We start from the raw sequence: 20,455 nt of genomic DNA, 5'->3' as shown, positions 1-20,455 counted from the left end.
AGGGGGTAGTGGCGGGGGTAAGCTACCGCACCTGCCCGCGCCCTCCTAGCGCCCGCATAACGCGCGCCGCCTCGCCAAGGTAGGATTTACTACTTATTTATTTACTGTACTGCACTAAAACTAGGAAAAAAAATAGATAAAATAAATTGTACATAAACGTTATATTTATTAAGCTGTTGTATTTGAGATCCCTTTTATGTATCCATTTCCTTAGATGTATACGAAAAATGACATCGGTCCCAGAATGCTTCCTTGCGGAACACCTTATATCTGTTAAGGGAATATCACTCTTTCTTTTTATTTGAATTATTTTTTTAAATACTACAATCTATAAACTAAGTGATTTTAAATTAATCATTAAGTACTTGTCTCTCTAATACCGTGTACTTAAGTGTATGCTCATGGTAAATGTAATCAAACGCCTTAGACGTAACGAAAAATGAGAACAAAACATTTACTAAACATAAATTCTTCTGTAAGTCCATTTCTTGTTCTATCATAACGTACTATTACACCTTTATCCCTGAAGAGGTAGGCAGAGGTAGTATGTATATTACTACCCCACTTCTCCTATTGCCATTAACCGGGCACAATGCCTGGAAACCACATTCAGTGGTTTAGAGGCCGAGCCCCCCAAGTCCCTATTATAATCAGTGACACTATGATGTAATTCACGCGTTCTCCGAACAGGAATTCACATAGGAATTTGGTATATTGCAGGTGTCGTCCCTGGAGGCGCCGCGGCGCAGCGCGGGCGGAGGCGCGGCGGCGCGGTTGGAGCCGGAGCGGCGCTCGCTGGACCTGGAGCGCGAGCTGCGCGCCGCCACCGACCGCCGCGACCACCACCTCGTCTGATGCTGCGCCGCCGCGGGACGCCCACCAGCGCGGTACACCCCCGTGTTCTGACTACTGCAGGGGTTAGAGACGGTTGGCTCGTTTGGAACCTTCTAGAAATAATTGGCTAAGTTCCTGACGAGACAGTTTTTGCGAGGCTTAGAGTTTCGATCAAAAGTCGTTTTACAAGGCTATTCGAAGAAGGTTGGCAGTTTTTCGGGGAAAAATAGACATTTTTTGCAGGGATTAAAAGTTTGTGGATCAACAACAGTTGACTGTTTGCTAAAAAGCTTCGACTGTTTGGCTGTTTTTGGGGATAAGGAAAAAATATAGTTTTTTTTTTTTGTTGGTAGTAAAGGAGTCAATGAGGGATAAATAGTCAGTTTTAAAAGTTTAAGTATAAGTGTTGAAGTTTCAAAATCAACGAAACAGTCAATAATTGCCGGAGTGAATCCAAATAATTAATTCTTTGTAATCCCGTTAGTAGATAATTAAATTTGTGTGAATGTGGACAAACCTACAGTAACTTTGATAAAAACAGCTTTTAAACGAAGTGAGAACATAAACTGATATAAATAGCAATATAAAATAAGTGTAAAAAGCAATAATTTTCTGTGACCTTTAGAAACACTGCCTTTTTTATTACAAATACCTAGTATATAAAACTGCTACTTACTGCCCTGCATACGTTACGCTATCTACGTAGACGCGACAAGTACTCAATTCGACTAATAGACAAATTTTGTATTATTGGTCGAATACAGCGATAAGTGTCGCGTCGCGCGCGATATGTAACGAATGCGACAAGGGTTGTTATCATGCCAACCTCTCTAAACCCCTTTGGTAGTTGAACAATGACCTCGGTTGTATCGACAAACGCGTGTGTGATAGTGTTGTGTTGCAGTCACTGCCTTATATTGAACCTTGTATAGTTCTACTGATAACAGTAAACTGTTGTTTGTGCAAGAACAAACTTAAATAGTATATAACCCTCCTTTTTGCCACAGTCGGGTAAAAGTTACGTGACTTTTGCAAGCCATACGAGCTTTAAAAGGAATTAATTGTAACATTAAGCTGATTCTGGCGAACGAAACTAAATTTTAATTTAGTGTGACCGTTTTAAAACTAGTGCCTACCTAGTAGGGACCTACTTACAATAAGTGCAGAAAGAGAGAGAGCTAGTTTTGGATCTGGAAAACTAAATTGAAATTAAGTTTCCCGAATCGGCACCAGTGTTTAAACTGTTTTATAATTGTTTCTTTTAAGTAGTATAATTGTAATAATTCGCTACTAAATATATATATAGCGTTATACAACGCTAAGTTTAACAATCTAGTCGCGATAAAATTGTCGTTAACGTTTTACGTAACGTCTTATTCTCGACAACAATCTTATGGCGGCCATTTTGTTTCATTTCAACAAAGTACAGTGGTTCTAAACATTTTCACAGAAGAATCAAAAAGTAATAAAAAATGATTCTTTTACGTCGACACGTTTCTCCGACCATTATTAAAGTAATCGTGTCGTTTTGACAGAATCATACATACATAAATTCACGTGTGTATTGCTTATCGAGGTGCGACAAGTATATATAATGGAAATTAAGCCAGAATTTAAAGAGAAAGTGAGTGTTGAAGTATTTTAAGTTTGTTTAAATATTAAATACGAACAAAGTATTAGAGCACAATAATTTGGTTCCTATTTTTTTAAATTTTGAATGTACGGGCGGCAATATAAGGCAGGGATGTGACAAGATTTGGCGGCGTGCTAAACTCCAGTGCATAAAGGCAAAATGATCTCAATAATAAAAATAAAGACTATGATAATATGGACGTTTAGTGGAATTGTGCGTACTAACGTGTTTTCTATGTAATATACATGTTTGGGCGATGTTAGTGCCTCGTAAGTCTGCGTAGTTATAGAACTTCGACCACTAGTAAGGGACTCCCTTACATTATACCGAAACGATTTTTCGAGAGTGCAATTTTTGTATTAGCTTCGCTGTGAGAATTCGTAGAATCTTGATACTTGTAACTCAAGATTTTAACAGAATTTTTTCACGTTGGCATGTACTAAACTATGCTTGGTGCGGGGTTTCCGAAGATTCCTTTCGAGTATTTAGCAATTTGTATAAAAAAAAAAAACATCAGAAAGTTCTCTATGTATTGAATGGCTCGACAAATATTTTTTTTACTGTTTTTTCGGCCTGAAATCTTGCATACGTACACGAAATCATATTTGGAACATTACGTTCCTAAATTTACAATGCTCACGCCAGAATTCCCTATTGGGATGGATAGAGACACGATTCTTCCTAAGATAGATATAAAGTTTAATTTTAAAATAAATTATTGATATTATTTTAACAAAATGTTCATGTTATAAAAAATCTCCGAAACCCAGTTCCAAGTGTCGTTTCCACCTCACGAGCGAATTTTTTTTTATATATGTAAAAAAAAGAAACTTCACTCTCGAAACCGTAGTATTAAGCGAACTATTATTGTGTGTGACTAAAATAACGTAACAATTTTCTACACAATCTGTCATTTTTTTTAATTTTATTTTTTATAATTCGATTTTTTTCGTTTAAGTTTTACTTAGTAGTTGATTTCAAGTGATATGACGAAGCTATCATTACGGCGTGACCTTATAGTCGGAATTCTTAAAGGATATAAGGGTAGATAGTTAAAAGGCCTTTTAAGCTAGTTAAAGTAAGCTGTGCGATTTTTTTTGTGGATATAGCATAGTGGATGTTGTAACAAGTATATTATGTCAGCGTCACCCAAACTGTCGCGAACCACCCCATTTTTGTACGACTTAATACGTTTTTCCTATTTTCTTTCATAAGTCAGTCACATATAGAGCTAGGGATGATTGTCAAAATGTCGTTATCTGAGACGGTTCCGAGATAAACGAATCGTTTTTTTCTTCTTTTTCGAATATAAAATTATATATATAAATACAAAACACAATATAAAACACAGATTCGTGGTTGTCAAAGTAAGTAATGTAACAAATGTACTGTCTACGTGCTGTAGTGAAGATACTATAATATTTTGTCTTAAGATAAGAGAGAGAGACAAATGTAGCTTAAGCACAAGAGTGAGAGAGACAGCATCATAATGCTTTCTACGTCACTCTCGTAAGTAACTTATATCTTTCTCTTTTTTTAAAGTAGAATAACCACCACCTTTACACCACCCCTAACATACACGTTTCTTTTGGGACAACGCACATTATTTCTCTCAATGGTTTGACAATAATGACAATACTCTCTCAATCATACTACCCGCATTTCTCTCACCTATTCGCCCATTACCTCTCACAGTTTGGGAAACGCTGTCCTACATTGGATATAGAAGCGATGCGCTTAGTATTCAAACAATAATTGAATACATTTTGTATCCTCTGCCATATGTATATGGGAAGTTACATTTACATATTTTTAAGTACAGTTTTGGTAATCCAGCATTATTATTATGACTTGTGGTTCCTTTAACACTGACTCGTCAAACATATCAAGGCATTTAATGCTCATCCAGTAACGCATAGACAATTTATTTATAACTAAAAATACAGTTTGTGCAATAAGATTACTTAAAGGTTTTTATTTTTTGATGTGGGGACGTGCTAAACCTTTGCCCTCGTACAAAGTATAAATATTGTACAGTAACAACACTAAAAATAGTTACTGTTTCAACACTCATTAAACAAGTTGTTTATAAAATAATTCGTCTTTGTAACGTGTCATTATATAGTACTATTTTCTGTCCCCACGTCCAATTTCCCTTGAACAAGAACAAAATATCGAGTTAAGTGTTCAGACAAGCTTCGTGCAATAGGTTTGACTTGTTAAAAGTATGTGTTTATTTGTCTTCCTTATTCGTATTCGTAAAAAGGCCTACATGTGTAGTGTATATTCAGATACAAATGCATTTTTATTTTGGATTTATTAGTTTTAGTTGATTTTCGATATGTATTTAGTACATACCTACTTATATTTACGAAACGTATTATTGTTTAATGAAATTTGTATTTTCAAGTGTAGCTTTATCTAATCTACCCAGCGGAATGTAACTAATGAGGCGAAGGAGGTTTACGAAATTGACCGATTGATTGAAATATAGTTATATTGTAGTGTGCTTACTGTATGTATATACTTTGCAAATATAAGTGATGTCTATATAAGTTCCGAAACTTTGTTTTCTCATCAAATGTTGATTTTTAAATGGTAAATCGAACTTGTAACGCGCGGTTAGTTTCGTAAGCGTCCCTTAATTTTTTATCCTTTGACTGTATCACACTATACTCAAAATGGCATTTTAGTTTGGATAATAAGTTGACTGCCTTCGTTATTATTACTATGCTCAATAGTTTAATTTTAATTGTCTGGATTTCTCTAGTACAGTCAATGTCGGGAACAGATTTCGACGCGAGAGGCTAAACTTACTAACTTACTAACGTCATTATTATAAAAAAAAACTCTTAACAAAAAATAAGATTAGTCTACAAGCCAAAAATCGGTGGGAATGTTCGGTAGAGCTCGTATACTTACGTCGAATGTTCTTAAAAACACTGCCCATTTAGCAAAGACTCCTTAGTTTCCAACTTGACTGTGCTATAAACTGACATTAGTTTATTTTTACCCGAATAGCGGTTTAAGGTATTTAGTCAATTATTGTATAGCTTTTTTTTTTAATTTTACATTGTACGGGCTGAGACGAGTCAATTCCTTCAGCCAATTCTCAAATTGTGATAGCTTATGTTCTATCTTCTGAAGTTTTTCTTTAACCTTATTATGTGAATATCAGCGTTGTAAAATAAATATGATATTGTATAAATAATCGTTTTTGTTTCGTGTATAATATAATTTTTTTGAAACCAATTGATGATAAACCAAGTCTTGTAATTATTTATGGATATTCCCTTGGTGGACAGAATTGGCAACTTTTGACAGTTCTATACCCATTAAGCGAACGTCGCATTTAATTTTAGAACGGTTTTATTACCTATGGTTTATGGCTAATTTTAAATTCATATTTCGACCAATAACGTGATTCTATCCAATGTTGACATTTACATGAAAAAGGTGTTTTCTAGGCCACTCTTGCACATAAGCTATCTACTTGGCATCGACCAGTATTAAATCATTTCACTTTCTTACTAGGGTCACTGTAGACTTTAAAAAAAAGAATTAGTTATATGCCTTCTCCTTTCAACCTGCGATTAAAGTGAGCGTTAAAAAGAGATGGTTATATAACAAATTGGCGCGTAAATTCTAACGTCACTCTGTGATCCGCCAACTTATTTTCAGTGTTGCCAACTGCCAAGCACATTTAATTCTTAAGTCTCATTTGCTATCACAGTTTTTATAGCGAACAATTGCTATAACTAGTGACTATTAGCTTTTGTTCAACCGCATTTGTCTTATACCTATAGTTTTGTGAAAAATTGTGTTCTCATTTTGTATGTAATGCTGAAGTTTCGTCTTGAAACTAGTAGCGACAATGTGAATACTATACAATTTAAATAAATGAATTATATAAATATGTTTGTGTTTATTTTCAACTTAACATATATAATCCATTTCATCTACGGACAACTAGGCGTTTCTGGCATTTCATCCTTATGTTGTGGATATACCAGCAATCTGCACTAAACGTTTTGCCTCTTCCTTTTTGATGCGAACAGCGAAGGACTGAACTGTCTGCTGTCGTTTGTTTTTCCAACTCGTTATAATCTGAGAGTCTTCAAGGCTAGAGTGAATAGGGAATTTCTAGGTAAGTGTCAGTGGAGATTGTGGTGAAACCCTATATTATTTAATAAGAAAATTGGCCCTGATTCCTGCAGACACTCCCTAACATTGATTTACCACTACCGTAGATACAGCGCTCAATACAAAAACTTGGCGCTTGTTTTAGCTATACATTCGTACACAGAGGTATATACATTCAATAAAATCATGTCAAATTAGTTCAAGGCAAATCGTGTCAAGTTTCAGTTTATTTTAAACTAAAATAAAATTTCGGTGGGTTTTACTGCGAAAATTAAAATGTTTATAGGTACTTACTATGATAATATGCACAATGTCATTACATATTAGAAATATGTGCCATCTTTCTTTTTTCGCTTTGAGCTTCTATTTTTGCAAGTCTTTACCACGCACATCTCCGTGTTGCCAGTTCGGCGCCTAATCGCGCACTGATGTAAAGTACTGTCAACGTCGCTATATTAACAGTAACTTTACGTCCCACTTTTTGAGCGCTGATGTGCCTCTTGATTTTATGTTAAGTTACACCCGTCATTTTATTTTCCGCCGAAAAGGAAAGGGACGGATTATTGACAACTGTTATTTTTTAATGAATGAATAACACCGGCCAATTTCTTCACTTCCTTATAAGAGACGACGTCTCGGCGTCGTCTTTGATTGTAAGCTCTTTTTGGTCTTCCGTTTCCTCTCTCTCCTTGTAGCTTTCCTTTTATGATGTTTAATAAAACAAAAATACTACGCCAGGGCACAACAACAATGCATAAACCAATCAATCAATCAATAATACTTTATTGCACAAGAACATATATAAAGGACATAAACATACGAATAAAACATAAGCACAATAGGCGGCCTTATTGCTAAACAGCAATTTCTAAACTTCTTTCACCCTAAGGTTTCCTGGCAGAAATTGCTGTTTAGCAATAAGGCCGCCTATTGTGCTTAATATGTTATATGTGCAATAAAGTATTATTGATTGGACAACATCAGCCGTAAAGAAACCAACGCTATTGGTTTTGCGAGAATTAAAATACCATGATTGGCTTGTTTATCGCGTCGCGCGCGTGACGCGGGCAGAAAACCTTTCGCAATCACTAGACTAATTGATAATTATATAACGTATCGACTAGATAATACATTAAAGATTTAATTGCTAAAGTACCCAACAATAGAAATGCATAAAATTGTTTGTGAATCGATTAAATGCTTCAATAGCAACTAGCTCTTGCGTCACTCTGAAGATACGAAATTATCTCGGCCGCGTTCTCAACAAAATGTTTTTTAAAAAACTGACTTCAAAAAAGGTGATTTTTTTCCTTTATTTTTCCGCATGATAAAATCTGTATACTGTCTACCCCTTCGGGGATATAGGCGTGATGCAAACAACACTCACAATCCATAGGTTAGAAGATTTATCATAATTATTATATTCGATCTTACATAATTTTCATTTTCATTGCAAATGCAGTGTTAAGTGAAGTAACATAGATACCTAAACCTGGTATGTTGGTAGGTTAATAATGTAATAATGGGTTAAGTACCTATGTTGTTGGGCACCGATTTGTACTGAATAGATAAACTGTAAACGTCCATCGCAGTAAGTATTAGGTTTTGTAGGTCAGTCGGGTTGCTTTGCACTCAGGTAAATACAGGGTGGTAGTGACATCGTAACGAATACTGAGGGGTATAATTCAGACCATGATTCTGAGTTAATATCAAGTGGAAATTTCCTGTCGGAAAATTCATGGTAAGTACTTTTAGTTTTTTTTTAATTTGTTTGAGTCACATAATTTTGCAGAAATTCCATTTGATATCAACTCGGAATCATGGTCTGAATCATCTCGCAAAATTTTCGTTACGATGTCACTAACACCCTGTATACATACTACTTTTCACGTAAGTTAAATCTCTTATCTGGATAGGCAGATCAGAAGCAAGGAAGCAAGATAAGTCGATAGGTATATTTATTTACTTATGTCAAGATGAATGCAAATAGAAATCTAGTCTGTTTCTGCTTACCCCGGTGGGAAAAAGGAGTGAACTTGTGTACCTACTTTGACTAAACAGTTAAACGTGGATGCGGTGAAATGACGGACTTTGCAGGCTATGTTCCCTAAAAATAATAATATAAGTATGGCACTTTCAAGATATAACGTGATATTATTTTACCTATTTTCTCATTACTCGGGTAAAAATACAGTGTAATGGCAGAAGCATATATAAAAATATTTGTTGTTTGACATTTAGATCACAATATGTACAAGTACTTACTTACTTAAGTATAGAATACTGCTTCTCTTTATTTTTGTCAGAATAATAATGGGTGGAAGATGTAATTATGCCTGGGAGTAATAAAAAGGGTCATCATTTAAACCCAAAAACAAAGATAAAAGAAGCATTTGTCTGTTATCCATGAAATTAGAAGGTTAAACAAATTTACAGCGCCATCTGTATTAAACTGAAACGAAAAACTAATTGTATAGCCACAGATGATGTAAGTGCCTACCTATACCGACAATATTATTATGTGCTGTACAAAGCAATTAAAAAACAAAACTACTAGGTAGATACCTACTAAGTAGAGATTTTTCTTTGTTTCACGTTGGACAACTTTGTCACTGTAATATTTTTTATTTAGTCAAATTACCCATACAAGTCGTGTTTTCTGTACAATGTCGCAATGGTTTTGATGCAAATATGTTTGTAGTTATCTTATGCATCGACCTTCTATTTGTCTCCGAATCTCGTGTTGTGGCTGTATGCGCCAGTATCACGCAGTCCGCCATTACCTAAAGTCGCTGCGCGCGCAGACGGTGATAGTACGCGCGATTTGGCGCGAAAAGAAGTGAAAATTATAATAAGGTTTTGTTTTTAATTATGATGGTGGCGTGAATTTTGTTTTGTGAGCCTATAGTCTTCGACAAGTGTGCTTCGAGTTTCAGTCTAATTACGGTAAATATTGATTTAAAATTGTATTATTTAAATGTCTCGCGGTCTTATTCTACTAACCAGTTTTAACTTGAGTTTCATTAGAAAGAAAACTGTCTCATAAAAAGTTTATAACTTTTTTATACTTAGATATCTTTTCTAACGGTTTCCGCACTCCTCTCTTTGAAGGTATCACTAAAAAACGTCCTTTAACATTGTCTCAGTCAATTTGTCTTACTTACCTACAAAACGATTTGACATTAAGTAAATTTCAAAGTTTTTGGCAAAGTGCTCAGTAAATTCTAGTATTATTAAGTAGTTTAAGTATTTTTATAATAACTTCATGTAATGTGCTACGAAATAGCAGTGCTATTATAATAAGTGCTCAAGTCTGCGTTAATGGCTCCATAAAATGATTCCACAGCACAGCCACAAGTCAAATAAGTAGTTGTAAAAATAATTACACATAAACTCATACTTATAATCCGTACTTAATGATAATGAGACAAGCATTTACAGCCTTCAGAATATAAACTTGCTGCTAGGTAGCTATATTTATTTTGTCAAATCTTCAGGTTAGGTAAGCGGACCAAGTGAAAAACGGAATAATGCTGGGGGATAATGAGCAACCATTATAAGAAAATTGTCGTTGCTAGTGTCGAGACATTTCTACCATTAAAGGCCTTAAAATTAAAATAGGAACGGCACATCACTATCATGTCGTTGGCTCGACCATTACAGATGGCAATACGGCTCACTACCTACCACATTGGTCTAATAGAAAACTCGGTGAGGCGTGGGTACTTAGTTCATCTTGCGATGGATGTACAACCAAAGAGCAAAAGTTCAGTCAGAGCCTAGCGAGTCATTTGTACACAGTGGTGAAATTATGAACCATTAGTTGTCATAATTATAAAATTTATGTTTTTGTAGGTGTTTTTGGTCTATTACAGAAATTACATACAGTCAGGAGGTCTTAAGTGCAACCAGTTAATTTATTACTTTGCAAGAAACTGATTAGACTTTTGCACCTTAACGTACCTATTTATTATTTCAGGACGCCACACAGACAGTACAATATAAAAAATACATAGACACATATAACATTGACATAATAGCAGGGTCCACATAATACCAGCGTCGTGGTTCGCACCGCGACCATCACCTTATGATCATTCTAAGGAACATCCTCAATGCTTTTTGTATCTAATTGTTTTGTCAAATTTTTTAAGTGATGTTATTGTCTTGTCTTTGTGTGTGACGTCCTTTTATAATAAACAATTTCTATTCTATTCTATACATAAAACTAATTGAACTTAATAAGTAAGAAAAAAAGAAAATGAATGAGCAAGTTTATAATTTATCGTTGTAAGTAGTAGATAAATCCGGATCAATTTGCGCAAACCTGCGATTTTCTCGCAATTGTTATGTAAACGATAATTTTCTACACAAAGAACGTCTTGTCGAATGTCGTATGTCAATGTTTATTTAGTCTTGTGATTGAAAATAATGAACATAACAAAGGAAACGCCATTCGTACTTCCATATTTTAACAATAATAGTAAGTTAAAAATGCGAAAGACCTGTTTGTGTCACCTTGACACGCTTAAACCACTGAACCGATTGGGATGAAATTTGGTATGGTGACAGTTCGAAACCCAGAGAAGGGGATAGGACAGTTTTTATCCAGGAAATCATCCCTCATGAGGATGAGGAACGCACTGTCGCGACAGTTAGAATGAGCATTTTGACGAGAGATCGTTGTAAGGAAATACGGTATAGAACTATTCAGCTCGAAATCTCTAACTATTCATGGATTGATATGATGGGACGAAATGAGATTATTCTTTTTTGACGTGACTTATTGTAGATTTGCCGCACATGGCATTAACTACTTGGCCGGACAAATGGGGAAGGCGCTGAAGGCTCTCACCCGGTACAACGTTTAAGACAACAGGCCTGAGGGTACCCAATTGGGCGCGAACCTCGGCTCAGGGCGTCGTCTGATAGGAAAAATATTTGAAAGAATTAATCGACCCTAGTGGGTCGATAGCGATAAGCGCTGATTGTCGTCGACCACGCCGGCGGGGTCAGATTGGCATACGACCACGGCTATCTCCTAAACATCACTATTCGAAAGAATATATAATCCATACAAAGCGGTCAAACACATAATCCTCCTGTTTGCTTCGCCGCAGTCGGGTAAATATTGTGTTTCTTCTATATAATTTAAAGCCAATTAAATCTCTAAATACGCCACCAAAACTGTTCCGCACCGCAAAGTTTCACATAATGTCACATATAGAATGGACACTCCGCCCCGCACTAATACGAGCTTGAAGCGAGCTTAATTTACCTCACCCCCTCTGATTTTGCATAGGAAAACGTGATAAAATGACGTACTTATTATAACGTTTTCTTGATTAAAATTCATAAATAAGTTAAATAGGAAAAGAAAACGTTTTTAACACAACACGAAACATAGAACACGTTCAGCTGCTTCTCTTCCCGGGCATGTCGTAAAAACCGACAGAGGGATTGTGTCCTCTAACATGATGGACTAATGTTATGGGCGATAGGCTGATCCCTTATCACCATAAGGTTCATCATATCCATCTTTGGACTTCGTATCAACAGGGGCTGCAAGTTGTCTTTGATTGCTTGTGGCTCTGCCCACCCCATTGGGGATTACGGGCGTGAGTTTGTGTATGTGTGTGTAAAACGGTTTTCTTTAGTTTTAGTTCTGTCTTTATTTAGTAATCAGAATTTCATAATTTATCTTGAACCTAAATAGTACACGATATCCGCAAAAGAAGCAGACTAAGATTTTATTTTTTTGACGTGACTTATTGTAGATTTGCCGCAGATGGCATTAACTACTTGGCCGGAACAGGCTAAGACGAATGTTATGTAAACTTGCCGATAAATTCTCCACTGATACAATTGTTTTGAATTCTTAGCATGCAATTAACCATTTGCAGAAACAGTTTCCTCAGCTTTGAGTCTCTATCGTTGAATTACGTAGAAACAGCGCTTGATACAAAAATGCGGCGAAAACTTGGCGCTTGTATAGTACATAACATACTACATTCGTGCGTATATTTTTCTAATTACGTATATTTTTCATGAAAACATAATATAAAAATTATACATAACATAAAACATAAATAGCCTATATACGTCCCACTGCTGGGCACAGGCCTCCTCTCAATCAACCGGAGAGGGTATGGAGCATACTCCACCACGCTGCTCCACTGCGGGTTGGTGGAGGTGTTCTTACGGCTAATAGCCGGGACCAACGGCTTAACGTGCCCTCCGAAGCACGGAATCAACTTACTTTTTCGGACAATCAGGTGATTCAAGCCTGAAAAGTCCTTACCAAACAAAAGACAGTCTCACAAAGTGATTTCGACGATGTCCCCATCGGGAATCGAACCCGGACCTCCAGATCATGAGCCTAACGCTCTTACCATTAGACCACGGAGGCTGTTTGAATATAAAAATTATACTTACTTAAATAAAAAATATAAGCTTAAAAACATAAATAACCATCGGCACACCCTGGACACTTCCTACAGAACACCTCGTTTTACACAGACACTAGACATTGACTTTATCGTACACGCGCATCTGTGTGCGTGACGTCTGACGCCGATTGAAGACCAAAGTAAAACTGGGGGGGGGGGGGTGAGGTAAACCTAGCTCAGCCCTGGTGAGGAGTGGAGAGTTGCTGTTCTATACGTAGTCATCATCTCCCTAGCATTATCCCGTTTTTCACAGGGTCCGCTTACCTAACCTGAAGATTTGACAGGTCCGATTTTTTACAGAAGCAACTGCCTCTCTGACCTTCCAACTCGCGAAGGAAAACCAGCCCAATGCAGGTTTGGTCAAATACCTCCGAAAATGCATTTCTCGGGAATTTGTGCGTGTGTCGATCTATACGTAGTATTTATTGTTCCTTATTCTATTCCACCGGACAATATTTCGCATCTGGATTGTTTCCGATACCATGTAGGCAAGAGTGTGTACCTTTAACGATTTTAGTAGGTAATTAAAATCTTATTAATTTTGATTTACGTTGTTTGAATAATGAGACATGACGTAAAGATGACAAAATAAACATAAAGTACTTAATTGCAATAACAATTACTGTGAGGTGTGTAATAAAAGCGGAAACTATGCCGCTTAGATAAATTATACTCGCTCCTTGTTCGAGACGTTTAACAGTGTAGTCTACGTCTTATGCTCCGGCATAGTCGCAATTTTCAAAGCTCTTATCCAAATATGTATAAAAAATAAGATTCGTTTCCAGCTTCCTGAACGTACCTGTCAACTGATGACACTATGTTTAAAGCATGTTTCATGGACAACTCCATCACCTGTAGAGACTAGGGCGGGATATTAAAATTGAAGGGAAGGAGTTCCGTCTCGAACAAGGAGCTTCGTATAATTGAGATATTACTTCACTTACAGGTAAGTTCGTTTAATCTCCTAATAATTCATGAGATAGTTGTATATCTATGAATTCAGTGACTATATAGTGACAGTTGTCTCGACCATCTGGACCTCATACCTGTATATACGTCTTATCTCCTCCCATCTCCTGGTATTTCGTATCTGTACCTCGATGTACCTCTGAGATACATCACTCACAGAGATACATCCATCGCAATATGAACTAAGTACCCACACATCACCGAACTTTCTGTTAGACCATCGCGATAGGTGGTGAGCCGTATCGCCGTCTATAATGGTCGAGCCAACTGTGTCAGTGAAAACTGCACGTAAGATTAATAAAAATGATATTTTAACCGACTTCAAATAAGGAGGTTCTCAATTCGTCGGGACCTTTCTTATTATAACATATTATATAAACAAGTTGCACAAACCTCTGTCAAAGTTATCCGGCTACAAAATGGATACAACTTTCGTAACGTCTTCAGACGTGAGGTCGATCCACTTTCACTCATCGATGACTAATGAACATCATTAATTTATAAATAAGCACCTACATACAAAATCCATCGGAGACCTCGTCTAGGGAAACAGAGTGAGTCGACTCTATGCAAAATGACAGGACGACTTGCAGAAGGTCGCTGGAAGCGCCTGGATACGTAAGAAGCATAGGGCTTCGTTACGCGCCTTGGGAGAGGCATATGGCCAGCAGTTGACTGCAATACATACAAACACCCACACCTTTTTTTTTGACGTGACTTATTGTAGATTTGCCGCAGATGGCATTTAACTACTTGGCCCGACAAATGGGGAGCGCTAAAGGCTCTCACCCGATATTTAAGACAACAGGCCTCAGGGTGCCCAGTTGGGCGCGAACCTCGGCGTCGTCTGAGAGGAAAAATATTTGAAGGAATTAATAGACCCTAGTGGGTCGATAGCGTTAAGCGCTGATTGAGGGAAATCGTCGACCACGTCGGCGGGATCGGTATCGGGGTCCTGAAGTGTTTTTTATAGCACTCACTCGTGCTTTACCTTTCGTCTTTTTTTTCCTTTTGTTTTCTTTAATCAATTTATGAACGCAGGTACTAATTATTAATTATCATGGATAAACTTGTTGAAGGTCAATTTTAACATATTTGAATCTAAGTACGTCAGTATAATCATACTCTGAAATTGTGAACGGCCGGACCTTCAGTTGGTGAGTATCAGGCTCGCGACCCAGAGGTCCCGGCTTTGATTGCCGGTGGGGACACATCTAACAAAAAATCATTTTGTGAAGCTATCCCTGGTTGGTTTGGTTAGCACTGAAGAAATCACCTGATTGTCGTAAAAATAGCATGATTCCGTGCTTCGGGCGGCGCTTTACGCAATCGATCCCGACTAATATTTACTTAACCCTTTCACGGACAGAGACCATGGGTCATTGATGGTTCATAATAGGTAGTATGACACCTTGGACTCGGAACGTCCGTAGACGTTCTGTCCTTGCAAGTGTTAATAAGTATATAAGTTTTAGTCGTTACTAAGCCACGTCAGGTCCTTGGCGGCTTGATATTAACCCTGACACCAGGGTTGATAAGGTTATTATTATTTGAGAATTGTGAGGGCCGAACTGATACAGCCCGCAAGATCACTGCGACCTTGTCAGATCTATTGTGACGTAAATCCCTACATTTAAAAATCCTCCTCTAGACCGATCCGTTCGAAGAGATCCAGCGTCTTTTTGGGAGAAAGCTCTACGACTTCCCGGGGGTCCATTATGTGGCCCTATATAAGGTTGATAAGGGTATAAGGGGTTGATAAGGTTAGTCGTTGATCTCCCAACCCATACGAGAGAAGAAGACAGATTAATTTATAATAATACGCTTACATGTTTATGAAAAACTATGATGCTTATAGAAATCTTATACACGGACTGCATTTAGACTGGATGATGTTGGATGCAGTTTTTGTTCGGTCCAAATGCAAAAGAATTTGAGTAAACCTGATCTAATCATATCGCCCTATCATTATCCCGTTTTTCACAGGGTCCGCTTACATAACCTAAAGATTTGACAGGTCCGGTTTTTAGCATACCGAAAAATTCAAATTCAAATTCAAAAATATCTTTATTCAGTAGGTAACATAGTTACACTTTGAATCGTCAATTTTACATAACGAACGTCTCATCCGCCTAAAACTACTGCAGCTTCTCACAACCTGTATAGCCGGGGAAAAGAAGCTGCAAGAAAAACCTCGGCACAGGGCCCTAGACGTTCTTTAAAAAAATAAAAATAAACATAAAACATAAAATATTGGTATACAATTGAGTAATTTAGCTAAATTACTCAATTGTATACCAATATTTTATGTTTTATGTTTATTTTTATGTCTGAGAACTGATATTAGGCAGCTGCCTAATATCAGTTCTCAGACAGTTAATCCCATGCATTCATATCTTCTAAATAATCACTAACTTTATAATAACCTTTTTTGTAAAGTTTTTGTTTAACTACTGTCTTAAAACAGTTGAAAGGCAAATTCTGAATGTCAATGGGAATCTTATTGTAAAAACGTATACATTGCCCCTTAAAAGATTTAGTAATCTTATGTAATCGACTGACTTGTAAAGCAAGTTTATCTTTATTCCTGGTATTAACAATGTGCCGATCGCTATTTTTTGCAAATAATCCTATATGTTTTTTTACATATATTAAGTTTTCAAAGATATATTGTGATGCCAAAGTTAAAATATTAATTTCTTTAATTTATTTCTAAGTGACATCTTGGGTCCCAATTTGTAAATCGCCCGAATGGCTCGCTTTATATCATGTTCGATATCATGTTTAGTTTTTGACACGATCAATGTCACTCGTCGACCTTACTTTACCTGCATTTTGAAATAAGTAAGTACCCTGTATTTGCACCTGATCTCATTTGAGGAAATTAATTCTGAATCTCGGGGACTTTTTGACTGCAATTTTGATGGTCGATAGCCAAAGTTATTCCCCAAAACATAGGGGCACGATAAGGACATTTGCAAAAACCACAAAACATTGAGGAAACCTCGTGAGAAAGTAAAAAACCGGTCAAGTGCGAGTCGGACTCACTAACGAAGGGTTCCGTACCATTATGTATGCCCCCCCCCCCCCTTAAATATTAATTATAATTTAAATATTTATTTTTAAATATTTTTAAAGTGAATATTATATAATTATATATAATCTGCGATTATTTCAGGCGACTACCTGTTGCCGTTATTAATATAGAGCCAAAACGACCAAAAAAAAAACTTATATGTTATATGGGAGCCCCCTTAAATATTTATTTTATTCTGTTTTTTAGTATTTTTTGTTATAGCAGCAACAAAAATACATCAACTGTGACAATTTCAACTACCAGACTATCATGGTTCATGAGATACAGCCTGGTGATAGACGGATGGACGGACGGACAGCCGAGTTTTAAAACGTACCTAATGGACCCTAAAAATGTAGGTAGTTAATTAAGTAGCCAAGTTAGACAAATGTATCATCATCATCAATTTAAAAGCCACTCTCTTGTCGGTGTAGCATTTTCCATTCCAGTCTATCAAAGGCCAATTCCTTGACTTCCCTATAAGACACGACGTTAACCTTTTCTTTAATCTGTTCCATGTAAGCTCTTCTTGGTCTTCCCCTTCCTCTCTTTCCTTCTAGCTTTCCTTCTATGATGTTTTTATTAAATTAGTCCAAAAGACAAATCTATATGTAGATATAAAAACATACTAAAGAACTAGCATGAACTCGTAACCTAGTTGGTAGAACGCTCGACTCTTAACCTTAACCTGAAAAGTCCCTCATTGCATTCGAAACTCAATAATTCAAATTCAAAATTCAAATTCAAAATTCAAATTCAAAATTCAAAATTCAAATTCAAATTCAAAATTCAAATTCAAAATTCAAATTCAAAATTGAAATTCAAAATTCAAATTCAAAATTCAAATTCAAATTCAAAATTCAAAATTCAAAATTCCAAATTCCAAATTCAAAATTCAAAATTCAAATTCAAATGTATTTATTGCAAAATCCCAGAAACTCTGCAAACCCCATTAAGGATTACGGGTGTGTGTGGAATCTTCCATGGTCTGACTGACGTCTGGTGTCGGCTTTAACGAGGGATGTCCCGTCGCAGGAGACCTTGGGGTCCCCGCTTTCGGCGCGTGTGATTTATGACTAATACATTGCGCCCGTTGCTATGGACACGCATATGCACGCGCATAACAAACGGGAATTAACCCTGAACTGGCGCGCATAATGTGCATCTAGGAAAACCAGGTATGCTTAAAAGTGACAGCTGACACTTCCCAGCCCAGCTGACGTCATCACACCCTGCGTTGCTATTTCATAAAAAAATAAATTACCCACGACCAATGTTTTTAAAATTAAAAGTAAAGTAAAGCAAAGTAAATACTTTGCAATGCAATTTTGAACTTTTGGAACCTCACGATGTTTTCCTTCGCCGCTGAGCACATGATAATCATTTGATCGAAACATAAATTCGAAAACAAATTCTACAATCATTGATTTAGGCCTGTGCTGGATTCGAAACTGCGACCTCAAAATAGAGAGGCAAGCGTTCTACCAACTGGGCTACCACGGGTCACGGATCGAATTTAGATCTGTTTTTATTATGTATTTATTAAGTACATAATTTATCTTGAACCTTGTACACGACTCAATTTGTAACGACTGCATACCTATCTTACTGAGGTAGATACCTGATTGGCTTGGGTTAAAAAAATCAAGGAAAAAAGTGTAAAGATACTTTTAAATATTTCACTTGACATTCATTAATGGTGTTGGCGTCAGATCTGGGGCCTGTTTAATAAAACTTACAATTGTAAATTACAATGACAATTTGAAGTACATTGCGGAGTGTGTGATCACTAATATTTTGCAGTTTCATATTAGCTACGTAATGAACACCAAATTGTCATTGTAATTTACAATTGTAAGTTTTATTAAACAGGCCCCTGGCAACCCCCGTTGCCTAGGTACTTATTGTTGATTATATGGCGCACGGAAGGACCACGATATTAACGACCGAAATCAAAGATGACCAACTCAGTATTAACGTATAATAAATAGTAAAAGATCACAAAAATAATAATGTAAAAAAACCTAACTTACACCCCCGTTGCTATGCGCCATATAATCAACAATACCTAGGCAACGGGGGTTGCCAGATCTGACGCCAACAGATGGGAATTTCCTCATTGGTACATTTCAGAAGTGTCATTGAAGATGAACATTATCTCTCTTGTAATAGAGATGATAAAGATAAGATAATGTTTCATTTCTCATTTATTGAAGTAAGTATGTTCGTTTTATCAACATTATATGCGTTAGAGATAAAAACTTGAGTCTATCTGCAAAGATAGGTTTAACGAAAATATATTTTTTTTACCTTATAATGTATAGCAATTAATAAATTAATACGCGTTTAGCTGCTCGTCTTCTTGGGCATGTCGTAAAAACCGACAGAGGGATTGTGTCCTCTATCATTATGATAATACAAATCCGAAAATATCTTTATTCAGTAAGTCAGTAACATAGTTACACTGTGAATCGTCTTTTTTTTCCATAACGAACATTTCGTTCTCACAACCAGTATAGCCGGGGAAAAGAAGCTACAAGAAAACCTCGGCACAGGGCCCTAGACGTTCTTTTATATATAAACATGAAATATTGTTATACAATTTAGTTATTTGGCTGGCTTTTCTTCTTCTTCTATCGTGTGGGTTGTAAGGTGAATTACCAACCTCATCAACCCTGGTGTCAGGGTTATTATTGAGCCGCCAAATGATGATGATGGAGCGTGTATCTGTTCATGGTTATGCATGATCAACCTAGCAAGCCTCACAAGTGTGTGAACCGTAATCACAGACGATTATTACGAGACAATTATTATTGTAATTCCAGTGATTGTTCTTAAATCGCTATGTTGACATGCTTGATACATTGTTTTTTCGGGTGAGAGTCTTCGCTCCCCATATGTCCGGCCGAGTAGTTAATACCATCTGAGGCAAATCTACAAAAAAAAGAAAGGTGTGGTGTGGGTGGGTACGTATTTTATCTTGCAATGGATGCACCTCTGACTACCCCGATTGGGATGTAGTCGTGAGCTTACGTTATGTCATCATAATAATCGGAGCTTGCAGGATAAATGATTGTTTTATCTATTTTAGCTTTTTGGTCATGGCTACCTGGTTGGAGTGAGGAGCTCAGTGGCGCAGCGGTAGACGCGCTCGGTCTGCGATTGTTGAATTTAAGCAACTTTCGCAAAGGCCGGTCATAGGATGGGTGACCACAAAAAAAAGTTTTCATCTCGAGCTCCTCCGTGCTTCGGAAGGCACGTTAAGCCGTTGGTCCCGGCTGCATTAGCAGTCGTTAATAACCATCAACCCGCACTGGGCCCGCGTGATGGTTTAAGGCCCGATCTCCCTAT

The 20,455-nt window shown here is 36.8% G+C and overlaps 1 protein-coding gene and 1 long non-coding RNA gene across 2 annotated transcripts in view; both read left to right on the top strand.

The window, feature by feature from the left end:
• The first annotated feature begins 2 nt into the window (after nucleotides 1-2).
• LOC126377939 (uncharacterized) lies at nucleotides 3-6,383 on the top strand. Its single transcript, XR_007568011.1, has 2 exons — nucleotides 3-79; nucleotides 721-6,383. It is a non-coding gene; the product is annotated as an uncharacterized LOC126377939 (long non-coding RNA).
• Nucleotides 6,384-9,364: 2,981 nt separating this feature from the next.
• Nucleotides 9,365-20,455, top strand: part of LOC126377822 (polyamine-transporting ATPase 13A3-like) — a 59,029-nt gene continuing 47,938 nt past the window's right edge. Inside the window, exon 1 of the mRNA XM_050025736.1 lies at nucleotides 9,365-9,556. The gene's annotated coding sequence lies outside the window, so the exon portion shown is untranslated. The remainder of the gene's footprint in view (nucleotides 9,557-20,455) is intronic.

The sequence above is a fragment of the Pectinophora gossypiella genome, chromosome 24 (genome assembly GCF_024362695.1).
Source record: "Pectinophora gossypiella chromosome 24, ilPecGoss1.1, whole genome shotgun sequence".
Taxonomy (NCBI): Eukaryota; Metazoa; Arthropoda; class Insecta; order Lepidoptera; family Gelechiidae; genus Pectinophora; species Pectinophora gossypiella.
This window is presented reverse-complemented; position numbering and strand designations above follow the sequence as displayed.